General features: G+C 42.7%; 1 long non-coding RNA gene across 1 annotated transcript in view; it reads left to right on the top strand.

The window, feature by feature from the left end:
- LOC105482468 (uncharacterized) overlaps window positions 1-16757 on the top strand; it is a 63087-nt gene that overhangs the window by 38282 nt on the left and 8048 nt on the right. Inside the window, exons 2-3 of the long non-coding RNA XR_987636.2 lie at window positions 2028-2272; window positions 14861-14940. This is a non-coding gene — a long non-coding RNA (uncharacterized lncRNA). The remainder of the gene's footprint in view (window positions 1-2027; window positions 2273-14860; window positions 14941-16757) is intronic.

Raw genomic sequence — 16757 nt, 5'->3', positions numbered from 1 at the left:
CCTCTCCAGACATTACCAAAGGAGTGGCGAAACAAATCCAAAGAGAAAGCAATCATTATCACTAATTCAAATGTATAAGCAGACAAGGTTCTCCAAACCACAGGCAGATTCCTTAAAATACTAATAAAAGTGAAAAATTGCTGTCAAGATTGGTCAGTTAAACTAGAGACAAATGAACTAGTGACAAACAACGTCAGGAATTTTAAAACAGGGCATCATTAAGGATCATGCAGACATGAGATCATTAAGAGAAGAAAAAAAAGGGTGAATACCAATTTCACTCCCGGTTATATACTCAAAAGAATTGAAAACAGGCACTCAAACCAATACATGTACATGTGTGTTCATGGCAGCCCTATTTATAATTTACAAACATCAAAGGGTGAAACAGCACAAATGTTCATCAACAGTTAAATAGATAACGAATTGTGGTATATCCATACAACAGAAGATTGTTCAGATATAACAAGAAATAAATTACCAAAACGTGTTACAATATGGAAAAACTTAAAAAATATTACACTAAGCGAATGGAGCCAGACACATATAAATGCATTTAAATAAAATAACCAAAACAGGTTAAATGAACAGAGACAGGAAGTCGATTGTTGTTTGTGAAGGCTCAGGAGAGGGAAATGGAGAGTGGTTAATGGGGATGCCTTTCCTTTTGCGGGGGATGGAAATATTTAGGAACTAGATAGAGATGTGATTGCACAACACTGTGAAAGTACAAAATGCCATTTAATTGTTCACTTTAAAATGATTTGGTTTATGTTATGTGAATTTTACCTCAATAAAAAAGAGAGAGAAACAGTGAGAAAAAGAGAAACACCTGGCAGTTATACACTGCCAGCCATGTGCTAGGTCTACACTGCCATTAAAGATGGACTAGTTTTAATATTTTGATGAGCTCAGGCTGGGCGCGGTGGCTCACACCTGTAATCCCAGCACTTTGGACTTTGGGAGGCCAAGGTCGGCAGATCACCTGAGGTCAGGAGTATGAGACCAGCCTGACCAACATGGCAAAACCTGGTCTCTACTAAAAATACAAAAATTAGACCGGGCACAGTGGCTCATGCCTGGAATCTTAGCATTTTAGGAGGCCAAGGGAGGTGGATTGCCTGAGTTCAGGAGTTCAAGACCAGCCTGGGCAACCCGGTGAAACCCCATCTCTATTAAAATACAAAAAAATTAGCCTGGTTTGGCAGCATTTGCCTGTAGTCCCAGCTACTCGAGAGGCTGAGGCAGGAAGCTTGAACCCAGGAGGCAGAGGTTTCAGTGAGCCAAGATTGCCCCATTGCACTCCAGCCTGGGCAACAGAACGAGATTCTGTCTCCAAAAAGAAAAAAAAATTAGCTGGGCTTGGTGGTGAGCGCCTGTAATCCCAGCTACTTGGGAGGCTGAGGCAGGAGAATTGCTTGAACCTGTGAGATGATGGAGGTTGCAGCGAGCTGAGATTGTGCCACTGCACTCCAGCCTGGGCAACAGAGTGAGACTCTCTCTCTCTCTCTCTCTCTCTCTCTCTATATATATATATATATGTATGTATATTTTGATGAGCTCATTAAATACATTCACAATTTTCCCATAAGGTAGGGATTAATAACACTCACTTTTAAAGAAAAGGAGTTCATGGAAAAGAATCTGATTGTTTCTCTGTTTTGTTGTCACTTTGTGTTTTGCCGAGTTCATCCAAAGAGTTCCTTCAACAAGCAGAACCCAAGGAAACATGGGTGAGGTTACTTTAAGGCTTGGAGACTTCTCAGCTAAAGGAAGTGGGCCAGGGAAGGGCTAGGTGCTCTGACATTCCAAATATAGTCTGCTTGGCCACTGAGGAAGAGAGATTTGTTGCTAGCAACAAGTACTTAGAACGTGTGTGATTTGGCATGTCTCAAACTGTGAAGTAGATGCAATGCAGGCAAAAAATTGATGATGCTACGGGGAGGGGCTGTGTAGGGTGTTAATCGCCATCTGCAGTGCCTGGAGGTGGGGTGGGGAGAAGTGAAGAATCTCTTCCTTTTTAATAGATTTTCAAGATGGGAAAATCATATTGCAACCCACAGGCATTTGGAAACAATTTGTGCCGAAGACAGAAAGTACACCTAACGTTAAGCTGAAAAAACTGGACGCTCCCAGCAAACTCACTTTGCAGATTCCTGGATGTCAGAAGAAAACGCCAGAGGATTTCACTTGGCATTGACCCCTTACTACTTCCAGCCACTTGCCCTGGACAGTAGACAGAAGGAACAGAAAGAAGAGTAGCTTAAGAGGAGTAAGTACCAATGGCTGTGGGACTTCAAATCACCTAAGATTACTTCTTTGATTTCTGAAAAAGTAGGTCAAAGGAAGACGTCAGGTGAGATGTGAATGGGGAAATGGGGGTGGGGGAGGAAGAGTTAAGCCTGATTCACCACCCTATAGGCATGTAGTGAAGCAAATTCTTTGGCACTGTTTATAATTTACTTTAGAAAGCACGCTTGTGAAATCTTTAAGAATCATGAATGTTGTCTCCGGAAGAAGTAGGTACATCTTGGTAAGTAGGTAAAGATTCAAGCCCAGATCTGGAATCTTTACTTTAATTCTGCCTGGGACAAAATTACAGTATGAATGTTCAGTTGAAAGTGCAAATTAGCATAGAATCATTGGTCCAAAAGTTGAAAAGACTTTTGACTAAATCCTAGAAGAAAGATGAATGTAAAGTTACAGATAGAAAACCTTAGACTCATATTTTATTTCTTAAAACTCTAAAACTCTGAGCTTTTATCCTTATTCAACCATCAAATTGATCAGCACTTCCTGTTGAGTTAAACTCTGAATTGAGGGTCTTTTTGCCCTTGCCTACCTTCATTCAGGCCTGGGTTATTTCTTTTCCTTTTTTTGTAACTGGTTTATTTATTTATTTATTTATTTATTTATTTATTTATTTATTGTGGTAAAATACACGTAAAATTAATATTTTAAACATTTTTAAGTGTACAATTCAGTGCATTTAGTACATGTGCAATGTCGTATGACTATTCCCACTTCCTTTATAGTTCTAGAGAAACAGAATGTTAAGGATGAAGTCCAGGTGCTGTGGCTCGCGCCTGTAATCCCATCATTTTGGGAGGCCAAGGTAGGACGATCGCCTGAGCCCAGGAGTTTGAGAGCAGCCTGGGTAACATAGTGAGACCTCATCTCTATGAAAAATAAAAAAAGAAAAAACTAGCCAGGCATAGGGTAGTGTGTCTATGGTCCTAGCTACTCAGAAGGCTGAAGTGAGAAAATTGCTTGAGCCCAGGCAGCTGAAGCTGCAGTGAGCTGCGATAGTACCACTGCACTACAGCCTGGGCAATAGAATGAGACCCTGTCTCAAAAAATTAAATTAAATTAAATTTAAAAGAAAAAAAAGGAATGTTAACGATGGGTTTTCTGAATTGGTTCTGTGGTTTCTGGAATTGGCTCTCTAATCTGATTAGATTTAAAGATGCTTATGACTTTATTTTTAGTAGTAATGAGAGCACCGGTAGTCCATGGCATGATCTTACAATAGAGATATGTAAAATACCACCATTGGATACTCCTTAGCAACCTCTTACAAGAAGCAAGGAGCTGGGGGTGGTTGTGGGGGCTATGTATATACTTATGAACAATTTTTTTTTTTTTTGCAAACTAACAAGTATAATGAGATTGGCTGGTTGATCCAAATGTCACTGGACAAAGTGGGGAAAGAAAAGGATGAGCTCAGGGATTTGAATCTTCAGTTTAAGCCCCATGTACAAAACCTGAAATCTTCTATGTGTGCCCTGAAATATCATTATTGCTTTTAGCAGCAGGGCTATGATTGCTGAAAATCAAACACAGAATCTTATCCTGAGACTGGCTGAATTACTGCACAGGTTAAACTCTCAGCCTCACAGGAAGTCTAACGTTGAAGTGAGGAAGATATGAACTTTGATAGTTGGAATGGGGATATGTGGGAAGACCTGATGAAACTGGGGAAATCGAGCCCCTGGAATCTGATAAATACTTGCCAGTGGAAGAGGCCTCTCTATCCTTTGTGGAAGCCACCTTCCCACTCCCAGTGGTAGTGGCCTCTTCAGCCCCTCACCTCTCATCTGATGGGATTAAACCTGCATTGTCCTAGAAAACTGTAATGACCCCCTCTGTGGTAGATGACATGCTAGACAATGATTCTCCTCAAGACCCATTTCTATCACCCCTCTTTGCTTCTAGACCCATAACTTGATTCAAGTCCTAGTAGGCTCCTGAAGGTAAGGTACAAAATGTAACTCACAAGGAAGTGTACTACAGTTCAAAAGAACTACTGGAAGTTTCTAATTTATAAAGATAGAAATCTGGGAAACATGTGTGGGAGTGGATATTGAGGGTGTGGGATAATGGCAGGAGGAATATAAAGTTGGATTAGGTGGAATTCATTGATGTGGACTCACTAAGCCGAGATTCTGTATTTAACATTGCAGCTCAGGCAGTTAGAAAGGGCTCTAATTGTTTGTGCTATACCTTAGTTTGCTTGTTCCCTTCAAATCTCATGTTGAAATTTGATTCCCAATGTTGGAGGTGGGGAACAGTAGGAGGTGTTGGTTCAGGGGGCAGATCTCTCAGGAATGACTTGGTGCCATTCTTGCAAGAGTGAGTGAATTCTTGCTCTATTTGTTCCTCCAAGAGCTGGTTGTTTAAGAGAGCCCAGTACCTCCCTCCCTACCACCTTTCTTTCTTGCCGTGTGATCTCTGCACACACCAGCTCCCCTTCACCTTTTGCCATGAGTGGAAGCAGCCTGTGGCCCTCACTAGATGCAGATGCTGGCATCATGCTTCTTGTACAGCCTGCAGAACCATGAGCCAAAGAAGCCTCTTTTCTTTATAAAGTATCCAGCCTTAAATATTCCTTCATAACAACACAAAGGGACTAAATTTGGTTGGTTGGCTGAAACATAGACCAAAAGGTGGGCGATATTGAGTGAGTTCAAAATGCTAGAATTGCCCCGGTTTAATATAGAGGAAGTGATTCAAAGGCTTAGGGAGATTGAAATGTTAGAGGGGATTTGTCATTTAGTATCTTCCCCCTCACCCAGGGAGAGTCCAGAAGATATATTTTTCACCACAATTGTGAGACATAAATTTGTGAGGGAATCCCTGGTATCCTTGAAAAACTCCATGATCACTCTTCTCTGTAGGTGAGACTTTACAGTGGGATCCGCAGTCACTGAACTGGGAAACCTAAATGCAATGGAGTGATTGGATCCTAGCGTGGCAGGAGCCATGTGGCAGCTCTTAACCACCAAAGGCAAAGTGAGTGTGGTTACCTTAAGGGACAGTAGAGTCAAAGCAGCAATCAGAATAGCCTGGCTTCCAGACCGATGGCATTAGCTAGTTGATCATGATGTTTTCAGAAGTGAAGCAGATAGAAAACCTACTAAATTGTTAATCGATCTGTGTCAACAGCAACGTTCAAGTAAGCAAAAGTCTATCTTGAATCATAAAAGTGGGGAATCATGGCCCCTAAATGAATTCCCAGACTTAAGCCAGTTTACAGAGCCAGAACCCCTTGAATGAAAAGGAAACTGGGTCCCCTTGATGAAGGACCCTGGTACACTGCCAATAATTTATACTGTTACTTTTTCCCCAAGCCTCCCCAAAGGGACCTACGGCCTTTTACTAGGGTAAGTGTGGCTTGAGGAAAAGGAAATAATCAGATCTTTTGGGTACTGCCAGACAAAGGCTCTGAACTGACATGGAATCTAGGAGACAGGGACCATCATTTGGTCCACTAGCCAGAGTAGGGGCTTATGGAGGTGAGATGACTCGTGGAGTTTTAGCTCAGGTCTGTGTCCCATTGACCCAGTGAGTCTCAGAAGCCATTCTGTGGTTATTTCCCCAGTTCTGGAATGCATAATTGGAATAGATACACTCAGCAGCAGGCAGAATCCCCACATGGGTTACCTAATCTGTGGGATAAGGACTATTATGGTGGGAAAGGCCAAGAGGAAGCCACTAGAACTGCCCTTACATAGGAAAATAGTAAGCCAAAGGCAATACTGCATCCCTGAAGGGATTTCAGAGATTAGTGACAGCATCGGAGATTTGAAAAATGCAGGGGTGGTGATTTCCACCACGTTCCCATTCATCTTGCCTATTTGACCTATGTAAAAGACGGTTGGATCTTGCAGAATGACAGTGAATTATCATAAGCTTAACCAGGTGGTGACTCCCCTTGCAGCTGCTGTACCAGATGTGGTTTCATTGCTTGAGCAAATTAGCATATTCTCTGAAACCTGATAGGCAACTATTGATTTGACGAATGCTTTTTCTTCATATCTGTCAATAGAGACTACCAATAGCAGTTTTCTTTCACTGCAAGGCCAGCAATACACCTTTACTGCTCTATCTCAGGGTTATGCTAACTCTCTCCAGCATTGTATTATAATCTAGTTCATGGGAGTCTCAATCACTTTCATAAGGTATTACATTGGTCCATGCGATTAATGACATTATGTTGATTGGACCTAGTGAGCAAGAAGCAGTAACTACTTTAGACCTATTGGTAAGAAATTTGCATGTAAGAAGGTGGGAAATAAATCCAACAAACTTCAGGGGCCCTCTCCTTAGTGAAAGTTTTAGGCATCCAATGTTGTGAAGCTTATTGAGATATCCGTTCTAAGGGAAGGCTAAGTTGTTCCATCTGGCCCCTCCTACAACCAAAAGAGAAGTGCAATGCCTACTGGGCTTCTTCAGATTTTGGAGGCAACATATTCTTCCTTTGGGTGTATTACTGTGATCAAAAAGCTGCTAATATTGAGTGGGTCCCAGAACAAGAGAGGACTCTGTAACAGGCCAGGCTGCTGTGCAAACTGCTCTGCCGCTTGGGCCGTAAGATCCAGCAGGGCCAAGCAATGGTGCTTAGAGTGTCAGTGGCACATAGGGATGCTGTTTGGAGCCTTTGTCAGGCATCTATGGGTGAACTGCAATGCAGGCCTTTGGATTTGGGAGCAAAGCCCTGCCAATCTCCACAGATAACTACTCTCCTTTTGAGAAACAGCTTTTGGCCTGCTGCTGAGCCTTAGTAAAGACTAAATGCTTAACTATGGGTTACCGTGTTACCATGCAACCTGAGCTGCCCATCATGAACTGGGTGTTTTCTTACCCAGCAAGTTATAACATCAGGTGTGCATAGAAGCACTCCATCATCAAATGGAAGTGATTCGACTGATTGGGACTGAGCAGGTCCTGCAGGCACAAGTGAGTTACATGAAAAAGTGACGCAGATGCTCATGGTTCCCACTCCTGCTACACTGCCTTATCTCTCCCAGTCTCATGAGGAGTTTCCTATGATCAGTGACAGAGGAAGAGAAGACTTAGGCTTGGTTTACAGATGGTTGTGCACAACATGCAGGCACCACCTGAAGGTAGACAGCTGCAGCACTGCTGCCCCTTTCTGGGACATCTCTGAAGGATGGTGGTGAAAGCAATTCCTTCCAGTGGGCAGAACTTTGAGTAGTGCACCTTGTTGTTCACTTTGCTTGGAAAGAGAAATGGGTTGACATTTGTTTATCCTCATTTATGAGCTGTGAGCAGTAGTTTGCCCGGATGGTCAGGGATGTAGAAAGAGCTCCACTGGAAAATTGGTGACAAAGAAATGTGGGGAAGAGATATGTAGGTAGACCTCTCTGAATGGGAAAAAAAAGTCAACATAATTGTGTCCCATGTGAATGACTGCCAAAAGGTGACCTCAGTAGAAGAGGATTTTAATAGTCAAGTGGACAGAATGACCGATTCTGTGGATACTAGTTAGCCTCTTTCCCCAGCCATCCCTGTCATCGCCCAATGGGTTCATGAACAAAGCAGCCATTATGGCAGGGATGAAGATTATGCCTTGGCCCAGCAACATGGACTTCCCACTCACCAGTGCTGACCTGACTATGGCCACTGCCAAGTGCCCAATCTGCCAGCCTCAGAGAACAGTGCTGAGCCCCTAATATGGCAACATTCCCCAGATGATCAACCAGCTACCTGTTTGCAGTTGATTACATTGGACCACTTCTATCAGGGAAGGGACAGCATCTTGTCCTTAGTGGAATAGACACTTACTCTGGATATGAATTTGCCTTCCTTGCCTGCAGTGCTTCTGCCAAAACCACCATTCATGAACTCACAGAATGCCTTATCCACCCTCATGGTATTCCACACAACATTACTTTTGACCAAAGAACTCCACAGCAAATGAAGTGTGGCAGTGGGCTCATGCTCACGGAATTCACTGGTCTTACCATGTTCCCCATCATCCTGAAGCAGCTGGCTTGATAGAACAGTGAAATGGACATTTGAAGACTCTGTCTAGTGCCAGCTAAGTGTCACTACCTTGCAGGGTTAGGACAAGGTTCTCTGTAAGACTGTGTATGCTCTGATTCAGCATTTAACCTATGATGCTATTTCTCCTATAGCCAGAAACTCACAGGTCCAGGAATCAAGGGGTTGAAATGGGGTTCTACCACTCACTATTCCTCCTGGTTACCCACTAGTAAATTTTGCTTTTTGTTCTCATGACTTCATGCTCTGCTGGCTCACAGGTCTTTGTTCTAGACGGAAGAATACTTCCACAGGGAGACATAGCAAGGCTTCCACTGAACTGGAAGTCAAGACTGCCATGAAACCACTTTGGACTCCTCATTCCTCTGAATCAACAGACAAAGAAAGGAGTTACTGTGCTGGTTAGGGTGACTGACTCTGACTACCAAGGGGAAATTGGACTACTACTCCACAACAGAAGTAAGGAAGAGTATTTCTGGACTACAGGAGATCCCTTAGGGCACCTCTTAATATTACCAAGCCCTATGATTAAGGCCAATGGAAAACTGTAACAACCCAAGCCAGGAAGGACATTGGCTCAGACTCTTTAGAAATGAAGGTTTGTGACCGTCTGAGGCGCTTGTTGAAGGCAAGGGAAATACAGAATGGGTAGTAGAAGAAAGAGGTTATAACCACCAGCTATGACAACATGACAAGTTACAGAAATGAGGATTGTAATTGCCGAGTGTTCCTCCATTTTTGTTGTGTGTGTGTGCACATGCAATGCTGTTTCTATTATGAGGACCCTAAATCCCAGGCCATGAGTTTCATTTCAGAAGCAGGAGTGAAAAACACTCTTACAATACTACAACCCTTCAAATACCTCGCTCACATTCCAGGAAACTTGCAAAATATTTTTACTAGGAGACAAAAATTATTTTTTCATCATTGAATATCACACTGGTGACAGATAAAAGGAAATACTAGTAGAGGAGAAATATTAAAAACCTGGGAAAATGATTAGCCTACAAAGCAATAAAACATACACGTTGAAACAAGATTCAGTTTATACTGTCCACTTAATTGAAAAAGACCCTAACACTTAAGTTGCTGGTTGGGTTGTGTAAAATTTTTGAAAGCAATCAAAATTGATTAGCTTCTTTGATACAATGTTAAATGCTTATTAAAAACCACAAAAACACTCACATCACTGATAACATTGTTCAGCCAGTGACCACCAGAAATATACACATGCTAAGCTGGGTTTAATGCTTACAAGAAACCACAGAGTTGCTCAGTCGGAGCTTAGGAAGGACTTGTGATAGGATTTCGGCTCATATTAGGTGTTTAGGGAGAAGATTTAAGGAAGTGGGGCTTTGTTCTGGATTGGATGCTCTCAGGAAGTGAGAGTAATTCTATGAATAAATCTAATCTAGAAGGTGAAAAAACTAGAGCAAGGCTAAAGCTTAAAATGGGTAAGGAAGCTGTGGCAATCATTCATTTATCCAGTATAGGAAGATGCTTGGGTCATTTTTGTGGTTTGTGCATTTGTCTGGATTCAGACATGATTGTGGAGTGGTCTTTTTCTTGTCCTGATCCTTCGTGGCCTCAGAGTGGCCTTGTCTGATGTTAGATTTCTGTGAAATTGTTTGTGTTCAGCAGGAGAACACATGGGCTAGCTGTGAGGGCCAGGCCTGCTCCTAATGTCAAAGGCTGCTTTTCTCTTCCTCACCTTTCAACCCCAACACTGTATGTATTCATCTACTTGGGCTACCATAACAAAATGCCACAGACTGGGAGGCTTAAACAACAGACGTTTATCTTCTCACAGTTCTGGGGGCTGTTAAGTCCAAGACCAAGGCATTGCAGATTTGATTTCTCCTGAGGCCTTTTCCTTGGTTTGCAGATGGCCGCCTTCTCTCTGTGTCTTCAAGTGACCTTTCCTCTGTGTACATGGAGGAAGAGAGAGAGCTCTCCTTTCTCCTTCTCTTTTTATAAGAACACCAGTCATAAGGATTTAGGCTGCCCCCTTCTGACCTCATTTAACCTGAATTACCTCTCTAACATCCCTATCTCCAAATACAGGGGGTTAACACTTCAATGTATGAATTTTGGCACAATTCAGTTCACAGTACTGTGCATTGGTCCAGATTTCTGGAGAGATCTTTCACAGAAGGTTAAAAAGAATGCACATGTTGATGGTGGTATTATCTTCCATAGTAAAACTTAGAAATAGGCAAATATTTAACAAAGCAGAATGGAAAAAGCAGGTGAAGCCTCAGTGAACAAATGGGCTTAGGGGTACTCAAATGGTAGTAGGGCGGTGGGTTGATTGGTAACTGTTTTAATTATTAATTTTTTATGTTGTTATAATACTGCTTTTGCAGCAATCATCATGCAAATACTTATGGGAAAGTTGATAAAGAGACTTAAACTTTTTCTCCCCTTGGAGTAAGTGAAAGCTAGCAAGTGCTCTGACAGCATGTTTTAGTGTACTTCTGTGGGAAACAATCAGAAGGGGGACCAACAGGGCTCTGAAAGTGGGGAGGGACTCCACTGCAGCAGGAGCATCAGCAAAGGGCCAGAAAAGGACAGCTTGGGAAAAACCTGGCAAGCACCCCACTTTCCTGATTTAGCCTACTGTGGGCTCTGCGGTATAGCCTGTGATGACCCAAATCATTTCCCGGATTCTGCCTTCAGAACTGAGCTGAGCCCCTGTGTGATGCTGCTGCAGTGCCCCCAAACAGATGGGAAGGAAGCATAATTGAAGAAATAATCCCCCATGGTGGCCCGCCTCCCCGCCCCCGATGGAACTCTCACTCCATTAGAGCAAACATTCCCAGAGGTATAAGATGATGAATGAGAGATTCTTTTGTCTGATTTTGTTACTGCCCTCATAACCATTCTTTTAGTTTTCTCTTTTTACCTGGAAGAATTGCCCTCAACTTACGTAACAGGTGGAATAGACCCTTGATTTAGATCTCGAAGTGCTCAGGAGCCCTAAGCATGTGGCCCATACCCATTTTAGGACAGATGGTTATGGCGGAGCACATACTGTAACCTTCACTGGCAAAACAGAGTCCAATGCTACTATCTGGGCCAAATCTATTTATAGGATCGAGTCTCCAATCTCTCATAACAACTGATTTCCCCTAATCTTTATGGTGAGCCTAAGTGCCGGCACAGCCCCATAACCCCGAGCCACTCAGACCTCCCCGCAATGCTGTCCTCCCACCCCACTCTGTTATGCGGGGTCCTCTGGAGGTTAAAAGAATTTATTTTGAAATGAAATGGCAAGTGGAAAAAGCTTTTATTTTCATATGGGAAAAACCTCATGAAACATTTTTCTCTTGATTAGTGTTCATAACAGCAGCCTGGAATGCTTTCTGCAACCAATTTGTAGATGTTCTTATAAAACAGATCTCTCTTCTTGATCTGATTTTTCCCCCTGCACATTTGTTCTGCTCAAACCTTTCAGCACATTTGTTAACTTGAGTGACATCTAAAAAAATCGCCACCCGATTAATGTGGAGTCATCCAATCCATGGGGCTGTGCATCACTCCTTTAATTGGGATGGCTTGGTTCCCTCCCAGATGTTCCCTCTCAGCAGATACCATTGTGTTTTAAAACTCTGGATAATAATTATAGCTCTGTAAACGAGAGGAGATTTGTTGGCTCCAGCCAGCTCCTGCTCCTAATGTAATAGCTTCATTGTTTAGTAATCGCCCTATTCACAAAGCAAAGGGTTCCGTGTCAGCAAAGACATCTATTCAAAGCACCTTCCCTGTGCTGGATAAACACTGGCAGAAGCGGTCTACTAGGCGAACCAAAACACTCACAGGGGACTTGGCCACAGGGCTGCTTTTCCCTTCTCAAATGGGACCGTTCATCAGAAATGTCTTCACCTTTTCTTTCATGACCAACCAATCAGCCTGCAGGCAGAGGCTTTTGCTTTGCTGGTGAAATCCTCGATAAACGCTAACAAAAAACTTAGTGGGAAAATTTTGTGGGAAACTCTCTGCAGAAGCAGAAATGAGGCGAAGGGGCTAAGCTGAGATGCCAACCGGTGGGGAGTGGTCCACACATGCTGTCCCCAAAGAGGACAGGGAAAGATAAATGTCCCTAAGCTGTTTCCTAGAAAAAAAAATCCAGAACAATTTCTGGGAGTGCTGTGGGAGAGAGTCAACAGTGGCCACACAATGTAGGAAGAGGTAGTGAGGTTCTTAGATTCTTTTGAGAATGTTCACTGGAGTTTAGACCCTGAGTTTTCTAGCCAGTGGGAGCCCAGTGAACGTGAGAGCCGAGATTTCTCTGGCTCTTGCGTATACCCACTAATGCAGGAGCACACATTCTCGGAAAATTCATCCCGCCTGTGCTGATGTTTCTGAAACTCCCTGGGAAATCTACTTAGAGGGTAAAGAGCTTGAGCCAAGCCTGATTTGCACTTAGATTCATGGCGAACCTAAGAGCCTAGCACTACCCTGTCATCATACTGAAGGCTCTCAGCAAACCACGCAATCTACACATGCCGCTTTGCAACCTCCTCATTTATCCTCGATCTGGTCCTGACCCTGCAGGCCTCAGGAGGGCAAGCCAGGATCTTGGGAGGGGGCAGAGGTGAACAAGAGAAAAAGCAGAGGGAGATTTTAAAAATAATTGCCATAAGCGGTGTAAGTATAGAATATCCCGTGTGTGTATAAATATATATTATATAGGCATACCATACATGTATATATATACCTATATAATATATATTTACATATATATTTACATATATATATTACATATTACATATGTGTGTGCTGCATATATGTATTGAAGGGATGGCAGCTTTGGCATAAAGATTGTTTAGAGGTGAAAATATTTAAAATCTTATCTGAACTTTCCTTATCTGACTAACAAAGACTCTTTCAAAAATACAGGCTGCTATTAACACTGCTTTGAGGGGGTTTCCTGCGAATTCCAGGAAGTGGACAAATTGCCCCTTCCCATTAGCACAAGAAAAACTCACAGCACCTTACACATTTTCCCATCGAATCCGTAAATTCCTGCTACTCCCTTTTTTGTTATATTGGTACAAATTGAGCATCCTTAATCCAAAATCCAAACTGCTCTAAAAATCAGAAAGTTTTTGAGCACTGACAGGATGCCACAAGTGGAAAATTCCAGACACATATATGAATGGAACACAAACTTTGTTCATGTGCAAAATTCTTTTTAAAACTGTATGAAGTTATCATCTGTCTATGGGTATAAGTTGCATGGAAAACATAAATGAATTTCGTGTTTAGACGTAGGGCCTGAGATTCCCAAGGTATCTCATTATGCATATACAAACATTCCAAAATCTGAAAAAATCCAAAATCTGAAACACTTCTAAGTCCCAAGCATTTCAAATAAGGGATATTCAACCTGTATATAAACCTTTACCACTGGGTATTCAGTGAGTTACTCATTAGTGACGTCCAATGCACGTGTAAATAAACTTCCTTTTTTCTTCTGCTAATTTGTCTATTGCTAGTTAATTTGCAGGCCCCCAAGCACTCCAAACTAAGTGAATAGACGAAAAGTCTTCCTCCCAATAGTTAATATATATATAAACACTCATGCATAGACATATGTGTATATGTCAGTTCCTACAGGTTCCTATAGGTTATAGACCCCAGGAAATATTCTGGCGACCTGTCCCAGGGGTACCTTTGTCTCCCCCATATCCCAACACACAGTCACAAACCACCACTCAGAGTGGGTCTCTCTCCATCGGGGTCTGCTTCTGTCGGGTGGGCATCAGCTGTGCCCGTCCAGTCTGCTGGGCACTCACATCTTCCAGCTGAGGCCCATGGCCTTCCAGTCACCAGAGCCACTGAGCTGCCTATTGTTAACAGGAAGGAGGGAGGGAGCCCCTATTCTCTGTTGATTTTCTGTTGGAGATATTTTTTAAAGCATTCAAGCTTATGCACTAATGTTTTCTAGAGCTTTAATGGAACACCATTTCTATTGTTGTTTTGTTTTGTTTTGTTTTTGTTTTGTTTCCCTTTAAAAATCTCCCCTTCTCCCCATGGAGATTATACCTGCATCTGCCAGGGCCCCACTGGGGAACCATCCCTTGTTCAGAGCCTACCAGCTCCCTCAGGCCTCTGCTCTGGTCGTGTTAGTGCTATTTCCCCAGCATCAGAACACTGCCCGGCACCTGGCCCAGGTCCACAATCCCTATCCATAATTCTAAAATCCCCAAACCTCTAAAAACACAAACATTTTTGTAACCACCTTGGTGGCAAAACACGAGGTGAAGTAAGGTTGCATTTATCCCACTTGGTGTGAATATTCATATATCTGGCTGAGACAGGACTGTGGAAATACCGTGTTTGATTTGCAAAGTGTTGCCTCCAACCCCTCTAGGGATGTTATATAATATTTGGTTTATGCACATTGCCTTTCTAAAACCTGAAAATTTCTGAATTCTAAAACATAACTGGCCTCAAGGGCTTCTGATATGTGCTTGTGGACTTAGGCACATGTCAATAAATACGTGCTGAATGCATTTCTGAATTCCTCCTTCTTTCCCACCTCCAGGGCTTGTTACAGGGTCAACTTCTCGGTGCATGGCTCCTTCCAGTCTGATAAGAACCATCCCTCAGCCTTCAGACGAACAGGTGAAGTATCTTTTCCTCATCTATCCTAGGCTTATGGCTTAGACCCCTATAACACAAGACAAATTAACAGGGGTGAAACATACACATTTCTTTAATATAAGTTTTACATGACATAGAAACTTCAGAAATGAAGACCCACCCCCCGAACAGAGAAACCTGTGTATTTTCATGTTCAGGTTTGATGAAAGTGTGATTGGACAAAGGGAATATGATGTCATGGTAATAAACAGGGGATGGGGGGAGCTTAGCAAGGCCTGTTTGTCCATATTCTTCTTGGTGTTTCTGTGTCTTCCTTCCTTTTCTCTGGGAGTAAGGAGGGCACCTGTCATATGAGGTCTTATGACCTGCTTCAAGGGAGAAGGGAGAAGGGAGAAGGCATGGTAGAAGTGAACTTCCTGCTTCTGTGCTTTTCCCAAATGCCAAGGTGCTGTATTTCAAGGGAGCATGTCCTGAACCCCATCACAGGCTTTTCGTAGGCCTGCCCAGGTTCAGTATGACCACTGGGGATGAGCCACACGTGAACTGAAGCCAGGTCCCAACTACACATGGGAGTTTCATAAAAAGAAATCCACCCTTAACGTCACGTTAGGACAAAATAAGAGACTATTTTCAGATCTGAGCAGGCATTCAGGTCTACTGAGTTAGCAGAAAAAAATTTTTTTGAAGAAATGTAATCTAGTAGCAGTCATTTATAGACATCCTGAATACAGACATTTATCGACACTCCAGTCATACTGAATCAGCTTCAGATGGGAGTTCTAGAATCCTCTTATTATTATCATTTTAATCTTTCTCTCTTTTTCCTCCTCACTCTTCTGCCCAAGGTCCTGAGTCTACTCTCCGTGTATCCCAAAGGGGACGTGCTTAGGTTTATTCTGCAGCTGAGGAAGCTCATGCTGCAGGGCCTGTCGCTAACACAAGCCTCTTTCAAGCCCTGCACCTCCTTTTGTATTTGAATTTATGAGTACTACTCCTTCAAAATGACCTCCCAAGTTAATTAAGCTCTAGACTCCACAAAACATGACCCCTCCCCTGGGAGACGACAGGTACTGCTGGTCCCAAAGGGAAACCGTGGGTGGTTCCCTGTAGTCTTTTCCCATCGTCAGGGTGGAGCATCGATAAGACAACCCTTCCTCATGTTAATAATGATGAATCCTCACTGCATAACTTGGATATTTCATGCTAAAATGCTCCCCCACTTCCAGGAATCAGAGGCCTAAGAAAGGGAAAGTCTATACCTCCCTGAGATGGGATTTTTACCTCTCATTCATAGATAAGAAAAATGATGCTCAAAGAGCTTGACAAGGCGTTTATCTAAGATCATGCAGCTGGTAAGAGATCCAGTCAGAATGTGAACCCGGGTCCTCAACTCCTAAACTGGTGTTTCTTATTTCATCCTGTATTCCTAATTCATCAGAGGCAACCGTTTGAAGAAAGAAAGAATCTGGATCCTTCTGTTCAGAGTTAGTTAACTGAACACGCATTTGAGCATTGCAGAGTAACCTTGCCCTGACAGTGCCAACATTTTCAGTGAACACAAAGATAAGTTTTGAGGCCGCTTTCTCCCCTTTCACTTTTGTTTTTAAACCAATGTGTGTTTCAGCAGGAAAAGTATAGGATAAAATCCTTACACTTCAGGTGCTGATGTGCTTAAGCCACTTGACGCTTTTTGGCTTAATTTTTTTAAGAGGGCTTTATGACTTGGAGCTAGAGCAATCCTAACGTGTCTGTGTTACGAACATGCTAATAGTTGTGCTAATGGCAGGGCGCAAAATCCAGAAAGGCCAGTAACTTGGGGCTGAGAGGCAGGATCTTCT

Source organism: Macaca nemestrina, chromosome 5 (genome assembly GCF_043159975.1).
Source record: "Macaca nemestrina isolate mMacNem1 chromosome 5, mMacNem.hap1, whole genome shotgun sequence".
In the NCBI taxonomy this organism is placed as follows: domain Eukaryota; kingdom Metazoa; phylum Chordata; class Mammalia; order Primates; family Cercopithecidae; genus Macaca; species Macaca nemestrina.
This window is presented reverse-complemented; position numbering and strand designations above follow the sequence as displayed.